Genomic DNA, 17979 nt, shown 5'->3' with positions numbered 1-17979 from the left:
GCCGACGGAGGCCACCTCCCCCGCCGTCTATCCTCTCAAATATCGTCTCGGATTCACTTCTCCGCACGTCCTACCTTCCAGTAAGTGGTCGCTTTTCTGTTCAGAGAGTTGTTGCTACTCTCCTCTTCGATCTCCTGTTGAGTTCGTAGGTGTTCAGAATGGTTTGATTCCTATTCAGCTGAATTCCTGAGACCAGACGAAATCCAGGTCTCCTACTCCTCCGCCATCTCGCTCTGCCCCCCAAAATAAAACATCTTCTATCTGCTCACTGGTACTTGGAGTTTCAAAATTACAATCAATTCCTTTGGGTGAAGACTTTTTAATCTCTTTTAAAATGCAAAAAAAAAAAAATCTCCGTGAATATTAACACATCGGATTATCAGCAATTTGTAGCCTTGAGTGAATTTAACCGATCCTGTCCTACCTAGGATCTCAATGTCAATTTTTACAGTGTAGTCACCATTTGACAGTATGAAAATGGATATAAAAATAGAATAATTAGAACTCTACTCTTAATTCAGAAAATCAAGTTCTTTACTATCATCTCCCAAAGTCTTGTGTTATGAAGACCAAGCTTGGTAAACTGCCTCGTACAAATTCAAAAATTTGTCAGGTTTTTAGAGTAGCTAATATAAAGTTAGTGAGTAAAAAATCTATTAGAAGGAATATTCTGTTTTTTCAAAATGTGCAATGTATTTTATTGCTTAAACAATATACCTAGCTAACATTCATTAGTAAATTAGTTTATAAGGAACTATTATTTATCAGTGTGTTGTCATTAAACTCACATCATAGTGCATAATTACATATAAGTAGTAGAGAATGCTCCAAGAAATTTCTTTGCCAGGTAAAAGTTCATCGCAAATATGTATAAAATATGTTGATGATTTTTCCAAACTCTCATTGGTAGTTTAGCTTAGGAATGTCTACCTTTTGCAGACTGGTAAAGTCAAAGGATACTGGCTTCCAAAAATGTTTTTAATGCACAACATTATATAGGGGATAAATTATATTGACATAGCCAAATATTGAAATAGGGAACCAATAATATTGAAATTGTCAAATATTAAAATAGTGAACAAAGCATATAAGAACAGTCAAAATATTAAGAAAATATTTGTGACAAATAATGCTTCTTTAAATGTTAATAACAAACAAGATCTAGCAGTTGGTCTAATATCAGCTGTAATTTCAAACCAGTGATATGAAGAAAATTTCTAGGTATCTTCAATACATATAAATATGGCACTATGAAAATATCTGTGATTTCTGTTGGGGACAAAGCCATTGATATTACTAATAATAATGTCATTGGTTGCCTACATTCATATGGGAAGCAAATGCTAAAATTTGAGTTATAGATTAGTGAACATAAAAATGTACTTTTTTTCCATCTAAATTTTCAAACCCCCTTGAATTCTAACAGATCTCTTTAGGGAGACTGGTCCCTATAGAAGAATGCCTGATTTAGTATTTCTCTTGATTAAGGGCTTTTAATGCATCAAAATGGTGTTTTTTGAGCCTGTCAAACACACTTATATTTCTCTTTTCCTCTTGGAGGATTGATGTTTGGATTTAAAAATATATATCCCTTTTGTAAATATTAACTGTCTTCTTTAGCTGTGATAGATATTCACTTATCCCAGGGTGGCACATCCATAAATACATTCATGTTTCTTTCCGTGTTTCTTCCCATATCCTCAGTAAAAATTTTAATCTCCAGTGTGTTCTCCAGATTAGTTAACAGAAAGCATTTGCTTAAATGTAATTCTCATTTGTGATGCTTAATCAAAAGAAGAATGTTTTCACTCAGCTTTTTCTAACTTGACACAAGAAATAGCTTAACGTTTTTTCAATGAGACTCATTATGTGGTTGCTGATTAGTGCGATCGGCGTGTTTGGGGTGATTGATACTTGCTTCTGGAGTACCAGGAAAGGGAGCGAGTACCAGGAAAGGGAGCTTTGCCAAATTTAGAAGTTGTCCCACCCTTATGCGGTCTGTAGTTTTGAACAGAAAAAAATGAGGCTCTGAGTGTTTAAATTTGTTTGCTGTTGGCAAAATACATCTCAAAAGGCTTCCTGGAGATCCCATATTCTTAAACATTAAGCTTGATAACTCCAGTGACTCGAATTATATTAGAACTTTCAGAATTCCTTTTGCTCTCAACAAAGATTAATCCCTTGGCAAAATAGGTATGGGCTTACAGTGAACCTGGGATGTGTACATATTATGCTGAGATCTTCAGCAGCCTAACACAGGTTCTGTCATTAACCCAGGCTTTATTTGGATCATAAAGAACTACCCTTAGAAGGCTAGCATATCATCTTAATTCTATCTTTGTTAGTCCTCAGGGCTTCTCACTTAATTATAAGGCTCTTGAGTTTCTATGATTGTGAAATTCACCTTATAAGATCTGACACTAACCTAATTTTCCTCAGCTCTTTGGAAAACAAGGAAAGGAAGGATTTTCAGCATGTACATTGGGGAAAGATGGAAATTGATATTGAACTAATAGTCTATGACAAATAATTTTTTTTTAAAGATTTTATTTATTTATTTGAGAGAGAGAATGAGAGAGAGAGAGAGAGTTCATGAGAGGGGGGAAAGGTCAGAGGGAGAAGCAGACTCCCTGCTGAGAAGGGAGCCCGATGCGGGACTCGATCCCGGGACTCCAGGATCATGACCTGAGCCGAAGGCAGTCGCTTAACCAACTGAGCCACCCAGGCGCCCTATGACAAATAATTTTAAATCACTCATGACTCGAACACCAATACTATACAAAATATGAGTTGGTGCTTTGGAGTATAACTTAAATAAATCACAGATCTGATCTACTTAGGATTGTGTCCATTTAAAATGTTTAATGTTTATAGTCATTTCATTCATTCAACAAATATTTACAAATATTTACTGAGCACCTACAATGTCATAGGCAACATGCCAGGTAGGCCAGACACAAAATGGATAAACTGTGGGCTCTTTCTTCAGTGAGCAAACAGTACGGAGTGGGGAGGGGGGAGTAATGCTTAAGTATTCTTTAAGAACACTGGCTCTTTCTATTTTAAAGTACCTTCTTCCATCTCTAGATGTTGTATCTTTGCATTTCCTTTCCTTCCCTTCGAAACAGATTGGAACTAAAGAAGGAAATTAAAAACACCTTTAGTATTCTACATTGATTATTTCACAGGCTAACATTAAAGAATTAAGGCTAAGAAACATGTCTTACTTTTATAGAATCTTAGTATTGGTATGAGTCACAAACTAAGAAAAAATTATTCTACCTATTAGAATCTTTTCATATGAAAAAGTACTTTCTTAGTTTCTTAGCATTTTTTCACTTTAGTCACCAGTAACTTCTATATTCTGAGAAAGGAAACCATTAAAAAGGAAAAAGAATTGAAATTTTAATAAATTCAGTTCTTATAAGGCTTTTGACAATGAGGGCTAAAACCTTGAGATTAATATTGTATTGTCAAGAGTGGGTATTACTGCTACATTATCTAGTCATGCTTTGCTTTGAGTTATTTCTTATCAGGAGAGTTAATTAACAATTGCAGCATTTAATTCAGCCTTAAAAAGAATCATTAGCCCATTCATCCAAGAAAGACCAACAAGCTGTTCCTTACCGTTTATGCATTCTTGTTTATACCATACAGGGCTACTCCAGCCTCTCCCAAGGCTCTCAGTGAAAGAAATGGGTGAAAATGATTATGGAAATGTTTAGAATGGATCTCCTCCCCACCCCTACCACCAAAAAAAGAAAAAAAAATGATAGAAGAGGAAAGAGAGAAGTAGAAGACTAGGCCATGAGAGACAAACAATGGAAATGAAATCGTATCAGTGGAAGGCATGGTTATGGGAGTAAAGGACTGAAAAAAAAAACAACTACCCTCAAAGTAAGTTTTCAAACAGTCTGGAGTTAAGCAGTAAAAGAGATGATGGAGTTTGAAAAAAATTAATTTGAGAGTCTATTGATTCTTGTAGACTTAAAGAAGACTTCTAGGACTGGAAAAAAATAAGCAAAATTCAAAAGAAGTGTTTTGACTCCCCTTTTTATGTAAAAGCATTTGAGAAAAAATTTTTAAATTAGCAGTCATCATACTTTTCGAATAAAAGACAATCGAGAGGGTGAGAAAGTGGTGGAAAAAAAAAGACCCACGTCTCAGCAGTTTTGGGGAGTTGAATTGGTTTGAGAGACAAGGTCCAAATGAAGTTCATTTCCAACTTTATTATGAAAACAAGAGGAAGTTAGTTTTCTTGGTTTTGAAGGGGTCGTGAAAGTACTGTGTGCTTTAAAATCAACTCGGTTTCAGTTAATATTGGACCGCTCTACAAAAGTGATTATTTGGTTACTTGTGTCAGATCTTAATTACTAGATTAAAGGAGGGCAAACTCCATTTTTCTAATTATCAGCTATAAAAATTTATGTGACATGTTTTTCATTGGCACGACCTACATTTGTCAGTTGTATTCCACTGCTTTTCTACTCAGTTACTTCTATTCCTTCCCATTATATTTAGAATAAAAGAAAATCTGCTACACACACATATTTATTTTTGTCAAAAGGATTCTCAAGCCATAAAGAAAGAGAATATGACAGAGAACATATTAATTCATCTTACATTCTCTAGAAAGTTTCCATGAGTTCCTCAGTGTCATTTCATTGCCTTACCATGAGACCTTCTGGGTTCTGACCCTGTCAAGGGGCCCTTATTTTGAGAGCGTATCAGTCTTCTATAATGTTTTGTTCTCATTTTATGTATTTTGTAAAGAACATTAAATGGATTAAGTACATTGGAGTTTGTTAGCTAGGAGGGGGAATTTTAATTTACCTCATCTAGAAATAAATACAACTGGGTGGAGTTTTTTATATGACTCAGAAACAGTTGCTGATGTTATAGTCTGGAATTTTATAATGGTGCGAAACAAATGTTTCAGGAGCCAATTTTATCAGAGCATTGTCTTCCAAGGATCTGCCCTTACCAACCCTCACCTTGCCTTCTGCAATAGTCCCTTCCATAAAGGAATGACACATGAATTAAATCAGGTAGGTGCCCAGTCAATCTCAAGGGTTAGGGAGGTGATTAAAACATTTGCTGCTTCAGGTGGGGTTGCCAAGAATGTTTTGTGCTTACTTTTGATCATATCACATATACTGAGTTTTTTTTATGGATTTGAACATTAAGACCAAGGGCTTATTTAAGGGGCTGGGTTTCTGGTGAGAGCATAATTTCTAAGCCAATTCACTCATTATCTGAATATAAGAAAGTTAGAAATTTATCATATTTGACTTGAACATTTTTACATAATCCCTGGACTGGTCTTTTCACTTAGTTAGGCTCAACCTTAAGGCTCAAACAAGCATCAGCTGACATAAATTTCAAACCTAATTTTACCTAGAGAATTTTCTTGTGTGCAGAGGACAAGAAACATGGGAAGTTTACCTATTAGCTGCTAGTCTCTGCCCACTCAGTCTTCATGGGGGGAGGCTTTCATCTGACAAAAACTGTTGTCTGTTTCTTTTCAAAATCAATTTTCCTCAGTGCCTCTCCCACCCTTGTATTTATAATTACATCTGGTTCATTAAGACATGGAAATCAATAGAGGATGTGCTGTTTTTCTCAGGGGGAAGGCAGCCCTGTGAGATGTAGAAACACTGTTCACTGTTCTGTTTGCTCCCACCCGTGCCTTGTGGTGAGGCCTGAGAGTTAACACCTTTTTTGTCATATTCAGTTACTCCACTTGTAATTTGACCTCTATTCCTATAAATCATGAATCCTGGGGTGAAAAAAAATCTGTAGAGTTGTGATCTATGAAGAAAACTATCATATATGGTTTATACAGGGGATAGAGGGCAAACAGACATTTTTGAGCATGACTATATATTTTGTTAATATCAAACATAATTTTCCAGTGGAATATGACTCCCCAGGACTCCTCTTGCAATCCAAGAACTGTTGGACCACAGCTCAGCAATTCATACAAATATTAGGTAGATTATTTGCTGATTGTTGGGGTGGATGGATGAATGGCCTATGTCAAAGTCACTACCATCCCTACCCCCTCCCACCTTCTTGAGCTCAGGAGGAAGTTTGAGCTGGCCTGAGGACTTTACCCTCCAATCAACCTTGAGATAGATGATTGAGAGAGAGACAGAGACAGAAGGAGACGGAGAGATCCCCTTCCCCTCAATTCTGGGCAACCAAGAGCCAGGTGTCACAAAATGCACATCATTCATACTATTCTGCACCCTTGCAGCTGTGAGGACAGATATCAGCAATTTTCAACTTTTAGAAATACATATCCTGGGGGAGGGCAGGCCTAAGGTAACATTACTTTTATTCCCACCTTAGCTGTCCTGTGACCCGGGCTGAACATCATCTAGGAAATGCTAGTTCATCACATTTATAACACAGCTGTGCTTAAAATGGGGCCAAAGCTTTACATACGCCAGTCCTGGCCTCTCTCTGTGGAGGTCTCTTCTCATGTTCTCACATCTTCACCTCCGGTACCGCCCCTACTCCCTTGAGCCATCTCCACAACAGCAGGACCATGTCTGCCCACATGGAAAATTCCAGTACCTTTTGTCCTATGAAAGAGTGTTGCATACAACATGGCTTTGTTGTTTTGTTAAGAACTGTGGATATGTACAGTGACATAGATTTCTTGGATTGTACTGTATGTGAGGGTGAGCTCTCTCTCACAGACACATTATCCAGGAAAGACTCTTTTTTATAGACAAGAGAGCAGGAGAATATTTGGACTATGCTTCAAAATATATAGCAAACCCTGGCTTTAAGTCAAGGACAGTGGACTGAAGGGTGGTGGGGGAAGTGTGGTGTTGGAAGGAGGCTAAATCTTCCTCAGCCTTTATAATATAGACCAGACTCAAATCCATATGGCCTTGTAGCAGCAATCATTGTGGTTTTGCTCTCCAGCCATTTCTGATTTAACAGGGAGTGTTTCTTTTGCTGGGTGGGGCCTTCCTCTTCTGAATCTTGGGGTCTGCATTTCCTATCAAATAGTTGAAGACATGGAAATGTTTACATTTTGCTCAGTTTTCAAGAAAGAGTTGAAGCTACCCACAATCTGAAAAAGCTTCCTTTTTCTAACAAAATGGGCTTATTTTAGGAAGAGCTGGGGATTTTCACAAAAAGATGAGTGAAAGAAAATGGTACATTGCAAATAAGCATATTGAGGGCCCAATTTCTTGAACCTTCCCCTCCCTAGATCCAAAGTTTTAACCACAGAAACCGGTCCTTTATTAAATTAACCATTTCAGTTATGTTCTCACTAGGGTCCTAGATTTGCCTTTTATCTAACAAGTAACAAGGTAACAAGCCAAATCTCTTTATCCTTCTCTGTTATATACTGATATTCACATAGGGAAAGAGGCCATGGGGACACTTCAGCAAAATTTATGGAGATTCTGTGTACACATAAAAAGGAAGGTAAGATGTCTCCATACAAATCAAATGTCTGCTTTATAGAGTTTCTTAAAAAAAGTTTAGTCAAAGGACAGTACATTCTAAAGCAGAGTAATGAGTTTCAGGTTATGAAGATTGAAACACTGATGGAGCCATGAAATCACATAACTTTCTATCATTGAACTCACTCTGGCTGCTGGTCCTCTGAACCCTTCTTTATACAACCCCTGCTGCTCTCTTTCAAGGAATAGGAGAAAGGAAAGCTGGAGTGGATGAAAGATGTCAGTCCAATAAGCCAGGAGAAGGGAAGTGTCCACAGCGGAATGGGGAATATGGAGAATTTAACTCTGATGGATATGGAATCATGAGCCCCGAGTAAAAATTTTTTAAGTTGGAAAAACCATTGCAGTATAAGGATTTTTATAGGAATCTTTAATAGAACACCAGGAAATAAAAGTCAGGAAGGGTAGAGGAGTTTCACAAAAAGAATTGGGAGTCAAGACATGCTTCAAGTCTATGTTTACTTACTTAGCTTTTTAGTGCCCTGGGAGGTTTGCAAGCACAGACTAATGGCTTGTTGGAACACAGAAGTGTTTCCTGCTTCAGTGCGCTCTTCTCTCTAGCCCTAACTCAACTTCTGGAAAGAAGATCAAGATCACACTTAGTAGTCATTTTAATTATTACAAACACTGTGTTCACTGGGCTGCTTCAGGTCATTCTAAAGTTATTAAACCCTGTCAGAAATGTCCTGGTGAAGAAACAAAGTCCTGTGACTTTAGATAAACAATTAAGGAAAAAGGAAGATATAGTTTAAAAAAAAAGTGGTTCAAAATCCAATTTGAGTCCTTTAAAGGTCCTCAGGGTTTAGCAAGACTTGCAGCCTACAAAATGCAAAAATCAAATTTTTATTTTGCTTCTCACTAGGCTGGGACTGTGGCTATTCTAGAAGCTGAAATAATTGTTTGGTAGGAAGTCATTTCCTCTACCACAAAATCAAATCAACTGAGATTGCAGGTCTGTTTATAAGGGATGGAATCCCTCTAACACACATGTAGTGTACACCAAATATTTATGTAACTTTGTTCATCAGGTCCTGGCCAGCTATGCTGCTATTTGCTAAAGTATGGTGACAATAAGTTAGAATGTTTTACCTTGAACTGTGAAAACTTGAAAATATCTGCCAGGTTGGGGCACCTGGGTGGCTCAGTCGTTAAGCGTCTGCCTTCGGCTCAGGTTATGATCCCAGGGTCCTGGGATCGAGCCCCGCATCGGGCTCCCTGCTCGGTGGGAGGCCTGCTTCTCCCTCTCCCACTCCCCCTGCTTGTGTTCCCTCTCTCGCTGTGCCTCTCTCTGTCAAATAACTATAATCTTTAAAAGAAAAGAAAAGAAAAGAAAAGAAAATATCTGCCAGGTAAACACACTTCTTTTTTCCTTCACTCGGAAAAGAAAGGATGTGATAGGGAAAGATAATGGTGATGCTGGCCACACTACGAAACCCAAGGAAGGGGCTCAATTTCTTATTACACCTGTAAATATAACAATGCCTCCATCAGTGTACCTCCGAAAGGGGCAAATGCAAAGTTGATGACTCTGAAGATCAAAGTCAGGAGGCTTGGACATCAGTTTACATTTTGGGTTAATGAATCATTGGGTTTCTACTTATTTACCACATGCACTGCTTAATTTCTTACTAGCCAACAGTTGTCCTCAATAACATGTGGAGGCAGAGATGTAAAAAATACATAAATCATACAAAATGGCTAACCTCTGTCCTTGGAATATTAAATAGATTCAGACCCATATTCGGGGGGTCTATAATGTACTCCTGTGTGCAAACATAGGCATTCCCACCTGTGTTTTCATTCATCTGGTAAAGTGTATTGAACATCTGTAACACCGGTCAGATGAAAAACGTGTAGAGGGTGGAGGAGTCTACAGGATAAAGGCTAATAATGCAAATAAGATGAGACCTTGCCTCGAAGGTTAGTAGGAGATGATGATGTTAGTTTACTAGGGATGTCATAACAAAATATCACAGACTTGGTGCTTAAACAACAGAAATTAATTTTCTTACAAGTCTGGAGCCTGGAAGTCCAAGATCAAAGTGTGACAGGTTTTTTTTCTTTTGAGGACTTTCTCCTTGGCTTACACATGGCTGCCTTCTTGCTGTGTCCTCACATGATCTCCAAAATCTTTCTCCTGTTAGGACCACATTTCTGGTGTCTTTCTGTGTTTAAATTTCCTCTTCTTATATAGACACCAATCAGATTTGATTAGAGCCTACTGTATGGTCTCATTTTAACTTAATCACCTCTTTCAGACTCCATCTCCAAGTAGTCACATTCTGAAATCTTGGGGGTTAGGACTTCATGATATCAATTTGGTGGGACCGGGGCAGGGGAAACACAATTCAGCCCATAATAGATGTATGAACAGATAAACAGAAAACTGCAATAAAATATTATTGGTATAATAATAGAAGGTTGAATGGGAAGTTGGGAAAAAGATACCCAGAGGTATCAGAGAAGGGGTGAATTTTCAATCAATTCGTGAAAGTTGTCCAAGCAAGGGATGGGTGTTAGGGTGGGTGTTAGGTGGAGTTGAGGAGGAGAGACATTTGGGGAGCACATTTCAAGCACAGGAGGATGCATTAAGTGCGGGCATGAGATTATTTAACAGGACTTTACCCAAGGTCAGTCTAAGGGGAAAAGAGAAAGGATGACAGACAAGCCTGGACGAGGGAACTGGTGTCGGATCACAGCAAGGCTTATACTCAGACAGTGATGTCTGTGGTCATGAGAGCGCATTCTGGAATTAGTCAGACCTGGATCAAACTCTCACTCTTCTAAGTATTACCTTGTTCAAGCCACTTCATATATTTGTCCTTCCATTTTTTTACATGTAACATAATGGCTCTATGGAATAATCAATCAATCAATCAATCAATCAATCAATCATCCCTGAGCTGTTTGAAGATTTCTTGTGCTTAGCCCAGTGTTTGGCACATAGTAGCTATCAGAGACCCATGAACTATCATTATTCTTCTGTCACCTGAAGGTTTTGGACTTTTTTTCTAGAGGATATTTGGAGACAATCAATGTCTTTAAGTAGGGAAGTAGTATAATCAGATCTTAAAAATTATTCTGCTAACTGCAGGTCATGGATCAATGAAGTGGAAGGTTGCAGGAGAGTTAAAGTACCAGCTCTTGCAATATCCAAGTAAGTGACCAAAGAGCATAACCATAGGAAGCACAAGTGGGGGAAAGAAGAGAAATACTTGAAAAGTACATGATCAGCTCAATAGAAATTGATTTGGGATTGCAAAGCAAGAGACATATAGGATATTTCCAGATTTCTGGCTCTCAGAACTAGGTGATCCGTCACTGAGGAAAGGATGAAACACAAGAGTCAGGTTTGAAGAGGAAGCTTATGAATTCAGTTTGGGGGCTGTTTACTCACCATGGTCACCCATTGCCACCATCCTTTCACACTGAGCTTTAGTTCTGGGGTATTTCACTATAATCATTCTTTTGAAAAATCTCAACTCCTTTGCCATTCTTTCCATCCATAATTTCACGTAACAAAACACCAACCACAGTTCGAAACATCCTCACAGTAGAAAGAGGCTAAAAAAATCCACAACCATGGTGACTGGTCTCTCTTCAAAATTATGACCACAGTCTTAAGTGGGCCAGCAGTACTATCCAGAAACCTTATTTTATTTTCCTTGTCCATTCACCTCCCAAAACTATTTCAACCATTTTGTTTTCCTCAACCAGGTCTTCTCGAATCCTTACTCTCACCTGATAAAGCTTGTTTTTACCTAGAAATTAGCAGCAATCAGAAGCCTATATCCCCATCTTCCCACCACAAAACCCAATCTATCTGCACCTGTCACCATATACACAGCCTTCCCGCCTATCACAGCGGATCAAGTGTCTCTGCCATCTTTGAGACCAACTCCTCCACTTGTGTACTGGATTCCCATCCTCCTGAAATATGCAAAAGACATTGCTCCTGCATTCAATCCTGCTTCCTCCTTCATCTTTAATTTCTTCTGTTTTACTGGGTGATTTCCATCAGCATACAGATAGGATATAATATCTCTCATCTTAAAAAACAAACAAACCTTGATACCATGTTGTCTTTTTAGTTTCCACCCATTTCTCTCATAAACTATATAGCAAAACTTCTTGGAAGGAAGGTTTACATTCTATATCCTCCTTTCATGCCATTCTCTCTGACCTTCCTGAATGCTCCTTTCCAGGCCCTTTGTTCACTGCTCTTCCCTTCAATCCTCAGACCTCCTCTCTTCAATCCTATACCCTCTTCCCTAGGTGACTCTATCCAGTCTCCTCTCTTTAATGATTTAATCTTTTCATTCTGAGAAAGCGCTATCTACAGCCTACTCTTTGAGTTTCAGACTTGTGTATCCAATAGTTTTTTTCAATGTCTTTAATTTAAAAGATCCAAAACAAAATTCTGTATATCTTCCTACTCCACCTCCAGCTTGTCCACTGTGCCCAACATTAGTAAGGGTACCACATTTCACCCAGATGCTCAGGCAGTTTTTAACACGTCTTTGCCTTTTCCCTTTCTCTTACACCTTATGTCCAAATCCACCAGCAAGTTCTATCCACTCTACCTTCAGGGTGTGTTTTGAATTAAACCACTAGACATGAAGCTGATGATAGAATTATTAACAGCTGGGATGCAGGATATGTGACGTGTTCCAGCAATGGTGAAATTGCAAGGAGGCACCTGAATATTGAGGTAAGAAATAAAAAGGCAGTAGTGATGATGTACTAGATATATTTTTTTCTGTTCTCTTCACCCTTGAGGGTATTTTAGTGATTAGATATGGAAAGAAATCACAAATTGCATTTATAATTGTGAAATTGTAATTCAGTGGTGAGTCCATGAATGTATTATCTTGCTTTTTTGTACAGAGCCATTTCTCTAGTTTTTGTTTTATTATGTTTAAATTCAAAAGAGAATTTTTTGTGAATATAATACGCAAACAGATAAATAGTAGAAAATGCACAGTGGTGCCTTAAAATTTGAAAAAAAAGGAGATGGTACATGAATGCTCTGGCTCCCGAGGGACAAAAAAGCATTCGGGAACTAAGATATCTGTCTGTTCTGAGCATCCAGGCACAGAATAAGAACCCATAGTACAATCTAGCAACCAGCAACATTAGAGCTCCAGGCAACCCACATACCTACTTATATACAGCTCCAATGTTTTCAGATTAGTAGGATGGTCCAAGAAGAGGGAAGAGAAGATTTCCAGTTGAGAAATTATAGTGGGAAATCTTTTTAAGTACAAGCTACTGTCAACTGCCCTTACTTTCTGAAGAAGGAAAAAAAAAGTCAGCTTTATATCAGCACCTGGCATCTCTATAATCTCCCATCTTTTGATGAATCCATGGCACCAGTAGAAATAATCTTGTTGCTCTCTGATGACATTCCTTCTCTCTCTCTCTCCCTTCCCCCTTTCTTCCTTTTCTCCTTTAATGTACCTATCTAATCCTTATTTTTATTTCAACGTGTTCTTCACAGTAACCTACTACAAATTATTGGGGCAGTAATCTTACCAATGCTATTCAGAGTATGTTCTCCTAACTAATTCTAAAACTTTCTCTTCAAGAAAGTCCTCAATAAGCTTGGTTGCCTGCTGATTTTTACACCTGCTTGTTAAAGGTCTCTGGGTAAGGAAAGGAAGGGGGAAATGGTGGGATTTTTTTTTTAATCTAATAAATTGACTTTCAAGAATTTATTTCAACCTGCCAAGCTTCTAAGAGAAATGGGGTAGCATTTTATAGTAGGCAACAAATTATATTATTTCCCTGGTGTTGCTTGTGATAATCACATTACTCCCCAGCAGCTCTCCAGGTATTTCTGTAGCTGTGAGGTGTAATTCCATAGCAGCTTAGACACTGTATTGTAATTTATAGTAACATGAATTAATATCCATTTACTAGGAAGTGTTAATGAGAAAAATACATGTGGAAGCTTCATGTAGTACTGTATTCTTTTAGTTTAGAGGGGGAAAAGGCCTTGGATAAAGTACCATATTCCCTGGTTATTCACAATGAGGCTTTACTGAATTGTCATTTTATAGGCAAATAATCTGAGGTTAAAAAGGCTAAGGACACAACAACAAGTGATGAAATATGGCAACTTGGCAAAATTCAATTGACCACATCATTTAAATAGTTGAGAAGGAACAAAGCAGATGAGATAAAATGTTTCCAGACATATTTATTCACAGTGACATTTGCTACACTATAAGGATGCTTTTGATGCTTCTAGCATTGCATTCAGTACGCAAAGGTCTACATAGCTCCTCCCTAGACATGCCTACTCCACCAGCTGACATCATACTTGTGACTTGATTTAGTCAATGGAACATGAAAAAAAAAATTGTGCCTTTTCTTTTCCCTCTGCCATGAGCTCAGTAATCCAAGATTGAGGCTGTTCAATCAACCATGGTCACTGGATAAATAAGAGATGAAGCAGAGGTCTTCCAGATGGGCCAACCACCAGTGGCTAGGTAACAAGAGCGAGCAATAAACATTTGTTTTAAAGGAAAGATGATTTGAAGTCAATCATTACTGCAGCATAACTTAGTACAAGGTAAATAATACTGTTTCAAAAAGGTGAAAATTTCCTCCATCTAAAAGAAAGAGACAATGTAGGTCACAATCATGTTATTCTGCTTATAACACACAAGGCCATAGATCTTTGCAAAACTTAGTTGCCAGGGAAGCCTTCTTAATATTCCCAAGATTACAAAAATTTTCTTTTCGCAATGTACAACTGTTTAATCTTCATTTCAACCAAAATATAAAAAGAGTACAATTAATTGATAGTTGTGATGTTATCTGCGGTAGGATATTGATTGGATGTAACTAAGAATTCGAAATTAGATTTTTATGTTAACAATGGAATTCACAAAGAGATTTCATTTATTTGCATGAACAAAGAACTGAACACTGGAACAATTTAATTCGCCTTTTAGACAACAAGGATAGTGATTAAAAACTAAGGGAAGGCAAAATAAAATCATGACTATTCTCAAAAGGGAAAGAGCTTCTTGTTATTCTGAATGCATAATGTTGTGTGTGTCTTTTAGAATAAATTTGTACTTTAAAATTTTATATCTTAAAGAAATTCCACATGCTTTTCTACTTAATAATGGAGATTTAACTAATTTTTAAATTGAAAAAGTTTACGAAAAATAACGATTCTATTGTACTCTAACAAGAGTGTCTTTTCAGACAAGTTATCCAAACTTAACCAATGTTATTGCCTTACCCTATTTGGCAGCCTGGATGCAAATTGGCCGATCAGTTTCTGGGAAAATTAATAGTAGTCTAATATTTGATGCTATGTCAACATGTATAGGCCCTGATTTTTAGACTCCTTTGCAGACTGAAGGGAAATGTACGGTGCGGTCGAGAGACCAGAATAAAAGATAATATTCCTCTGCAGCAGTTAAAACCAGGGCTTGCTGCTGGATTATCCCTCAGATTTCTCTCTCTCTCTCTCTTTTTTATTAAGCTCATGTTGTTTTTCAAGGAAATCAAACAAATATAGATCATATTTTTCAGTGAGAACATAAACTACAGAGTTGTAGTCTTTCATAGAAAGCAACTTAAATTATGAATTATTTCCTGCTCTCTTTCTCCATACCCAGTGCTACAATATCTCTGCAACCTGTACACTTGGACTCTGCCCAGACATCCCTAGAGAAGAGGAATTTAGTGTCTCTCATTTCTGCAAAGCTGTAGGTATTAGAATGTATTTCCTCATAAGTAACTATAATCTGGCTTTCTCTTGTTTTACTCCTTGACCCTAGTTTTATCCTTAGAGTCATACTGAATGTTTGATCCCTCTTCCACACAAAAGAGTTGAAACACTTAACGTTCTCCAACATGCCTTCACCTTTCTCAGGGTGGGAACTCCCTGCCCCCAAACAAGTCTTCTCTTTTCTAAACAAATAAGTCATTATCTCTCTACTACGTCTTATTTGGCAGGGTTTCTAATCCACTTGCCATTTTGACACTCTTCTTAGAATATACTAAGGTTTGACACTATTTTCCTTAAAATAGTAGTCTAAAAATAGCATTAATAGGAGTCTACTGGCTCACAGTACTGAGCCCAATTATCTGAAAAATGTAGAGAAAAGCAAGAGCTTCAGCCTCTCACTTTAGATATTTTACCAATGGGTTTTATGAGCAATCACACCACATTATTGATCAGTTAGTGCTATTTGTTAAGGAAATTCTTTAAATCTAGTTCATTTGTGTGGCTCCTAAAGCTTCTCCATTCTCAGGTAGAGCTATGGGAATATTTTAGACCTGAATTTCAAATCTTAATTTAATAAGATTACATTTTACCTTGCTAACATGTTGAAGAAGTCAAAAGAGATTGAATAGGTATTGATAATTCCTACCAACTAAGGGTCATTTGAAGATAAGCTTTAAATATTGTTATTTTTTGTCTTGTTTTCTTTTTTTTATTATGTTATGTTAATCACCATACATTACATCATTAGTTTTTGATGTAGTGTTCCATGATTCATTGTTTGCGTATAACACCCAGTGCTCCATGCAGAACGTGCCCTCTTTAATACCCATCACCAGGCTAACCCACCCCCCAGCCCCTCCCCTCTAGAACACTCAGTTTGTTTTTCAGAGTCCATAGTCTCTCATGGTTCATCTCCCCCACCAATTTCCCCCCTTCATTTCTCCCTTCCTACTATCTTTTATTTTTTTTAACATATAATGTATAATATGTTTCAGAGGTAGAGGTCTGTGATTCATCAGTCTTATACAATTCAGAGTGCTCGCCATAGCATATACCCTCCCCAATGTCTATCACCCAGCCACCCCATCCCTCCCACCCCCCACCACTCCAGCAACCCTCAGTTTGTTTCCTGAGATTAAGAATTCCTCATATCAGTGAGGTCATATGATACATGTCTTTCTCTGATTGACTTATTTCACTCAGCATAAATATTATGTTATTTAATGGGATCCACCTATCCCTGTAGAATCGTGGAAGGGAAGTACTGAGAACTGTTACCACAAAAGGGTTACTCCATCCTTGTTCAAATCCCTTGTACCCAAGATGAACAAAACTCTGTGGACTTTTGTCTGTTCACTTCCCTTTTATGGAAAAAAAAATATTGTAAATGACTGCTAAGTCATCTTCTCAAGCCTCTGGTTAAGACAAGGAACTCTAGCCACAGCAGCACAACCACCAGCCCACTCCACAAAGAGAAAGATGAGATCCTATTCTGAAAATATTAGTAAGGATGCCTACTTATTTTTTACAGAAATATGGAGATACTGACTGTGATATTATAAACATGACAGCCTCCTCAATCTAAGCTGAATTACTTGATTTATTAGAAACAAAATAACTTAGGTGGAGCAAGATGGCGGGGGAATAGGAGACCTAGATTTCGTCTGGTCTCAGGAATTCAGCTGAGTAGGGATCAAACCATTCTGAACACCTATGAACTCAACAGGAGATCGAAGAAGAGAGTAGCAACAACTCTCTGAACAGAAAAGTGACCACTTTCTGGAAGGTAGGACGTGCGGAGAAGTGAATCCGAGGCGATATTCGGGAGGATAGACGGCGGGGGAGGGGCCTCCGTCGGCCGCTTCTGGGAAGTGATAGAGCCGCGGAGCACAAAATCGGACCTTTTAGAAGTTGGCTCCGCTGAGGGTCGTTGCTCCAGTGGCTAAGTGGGCGGTGGAAGCCTCGCGAGACAGTGTGGTCTCAGGACCCTCAGGGTCACAGAAAGACCGGGGGTGCCTGAGTGCAGCAGAGCTCCCAGGTAACAGAGTGGGGAAGCCAGCTGCAGAGACGGAGCCGAGGTGTGGGCTCTCAGCTCGGGGTGGCCATAAACTGTGATCCGCGGCCCAGTCGGGCCACTGCTCCTCCAGCAGGGACCCAACAAGCGGCAGATCCGGGGAGACTCCCCTCCCTCCCCCCAGGAGGAGCGGCGCGGGAGCGCACCGCAGGGAACTGCTGGGTTTGGAGACTCCACAGGGGGTCGGGTGCCAGAGATACAAAGGCTCGGTCACAGGCCAGGTGAGCACGGAGTGCGGCCGGAGACCGGGGACACGGGAATGACTGCTTTTCTCTGGGGCCGCACTGAGGAGCGGGGCCCTGAGTTCTCAGCTCCTCCGGGTGGAGATTGGGAGGCCACCATTTTCGCCCTGGTCCTCCAAAGCTGTACGGAGAGCTTGCAGGGAACAAAAGCTCCTGAGATCAAACCTGGGCAGATTGCTTAGCCCGGACCGACAAGGGCGGGGCAATTCAGCCTCCAGCAAACACATTTGGGAACCACGGCAACAGGCCCTTCCCCCAGAAGATCAGCATGAACAGCCAGCAAGCCAAGACCAAGTTTACCAATCAAGGAGAACGGGAGAACTCCAGCGCTAGGGGAATACTGCACATAGAATTCATGGCTTTTTTTTTTTACCATGATTCATTAGTTCATCAAACTTAATTTTTTTAACTGTTTTTTTT

General features: G+C 38.8%; 1 long non-coding RNA gene across 3 annotated transcripts in view; it reads right to left on the bottom strand.

Annotated features, from left to right (window-relative positions):
* Positions 1–17979, bottom strand: part of LOC141372518 (uncharacterized) — a 116971-nt gene that overhangs the window by 88455 nt on the left and 10537 nt on the right. For 2 of the 3 annotated variants that reach the window (XR_012377784.1, XR_012377786.1), the window contains exon 2: positions 3072–3135. The exons of the other annotated variant lie outside the window; for it this stretch is intronic. This is a non-coding gene — a long non-coding RNA (uncharacterized lncRNA). The remainder of the gene's footprint in view (positions 1–3071; positions 3136–17979) is intronic. 3 annotated transcript variants of the gene reach the window in all.

The sequence above is a fragment of the Callorhinus ursinus genome, unplaced genomic scaffold (assembly GCF_003265705.2).
Source record: "Callorhinus ursinus isolate GAN/ISIS: 27379988/994484 unplaced genomic scaffold, GSC_fseal_2.0 scaffold4, whole genome shotgun sequence".
In the NCBI taxonomy this organism is placed as follows: Eukaryota; Metazoa; Chordata; class Mammalia; order Carnivora; family Otariidae; genus Callorhinus; species Callorhinus ursinus.
This window is presented reverse-complemented; position numbering and strand designations above follow the sequence as displayed.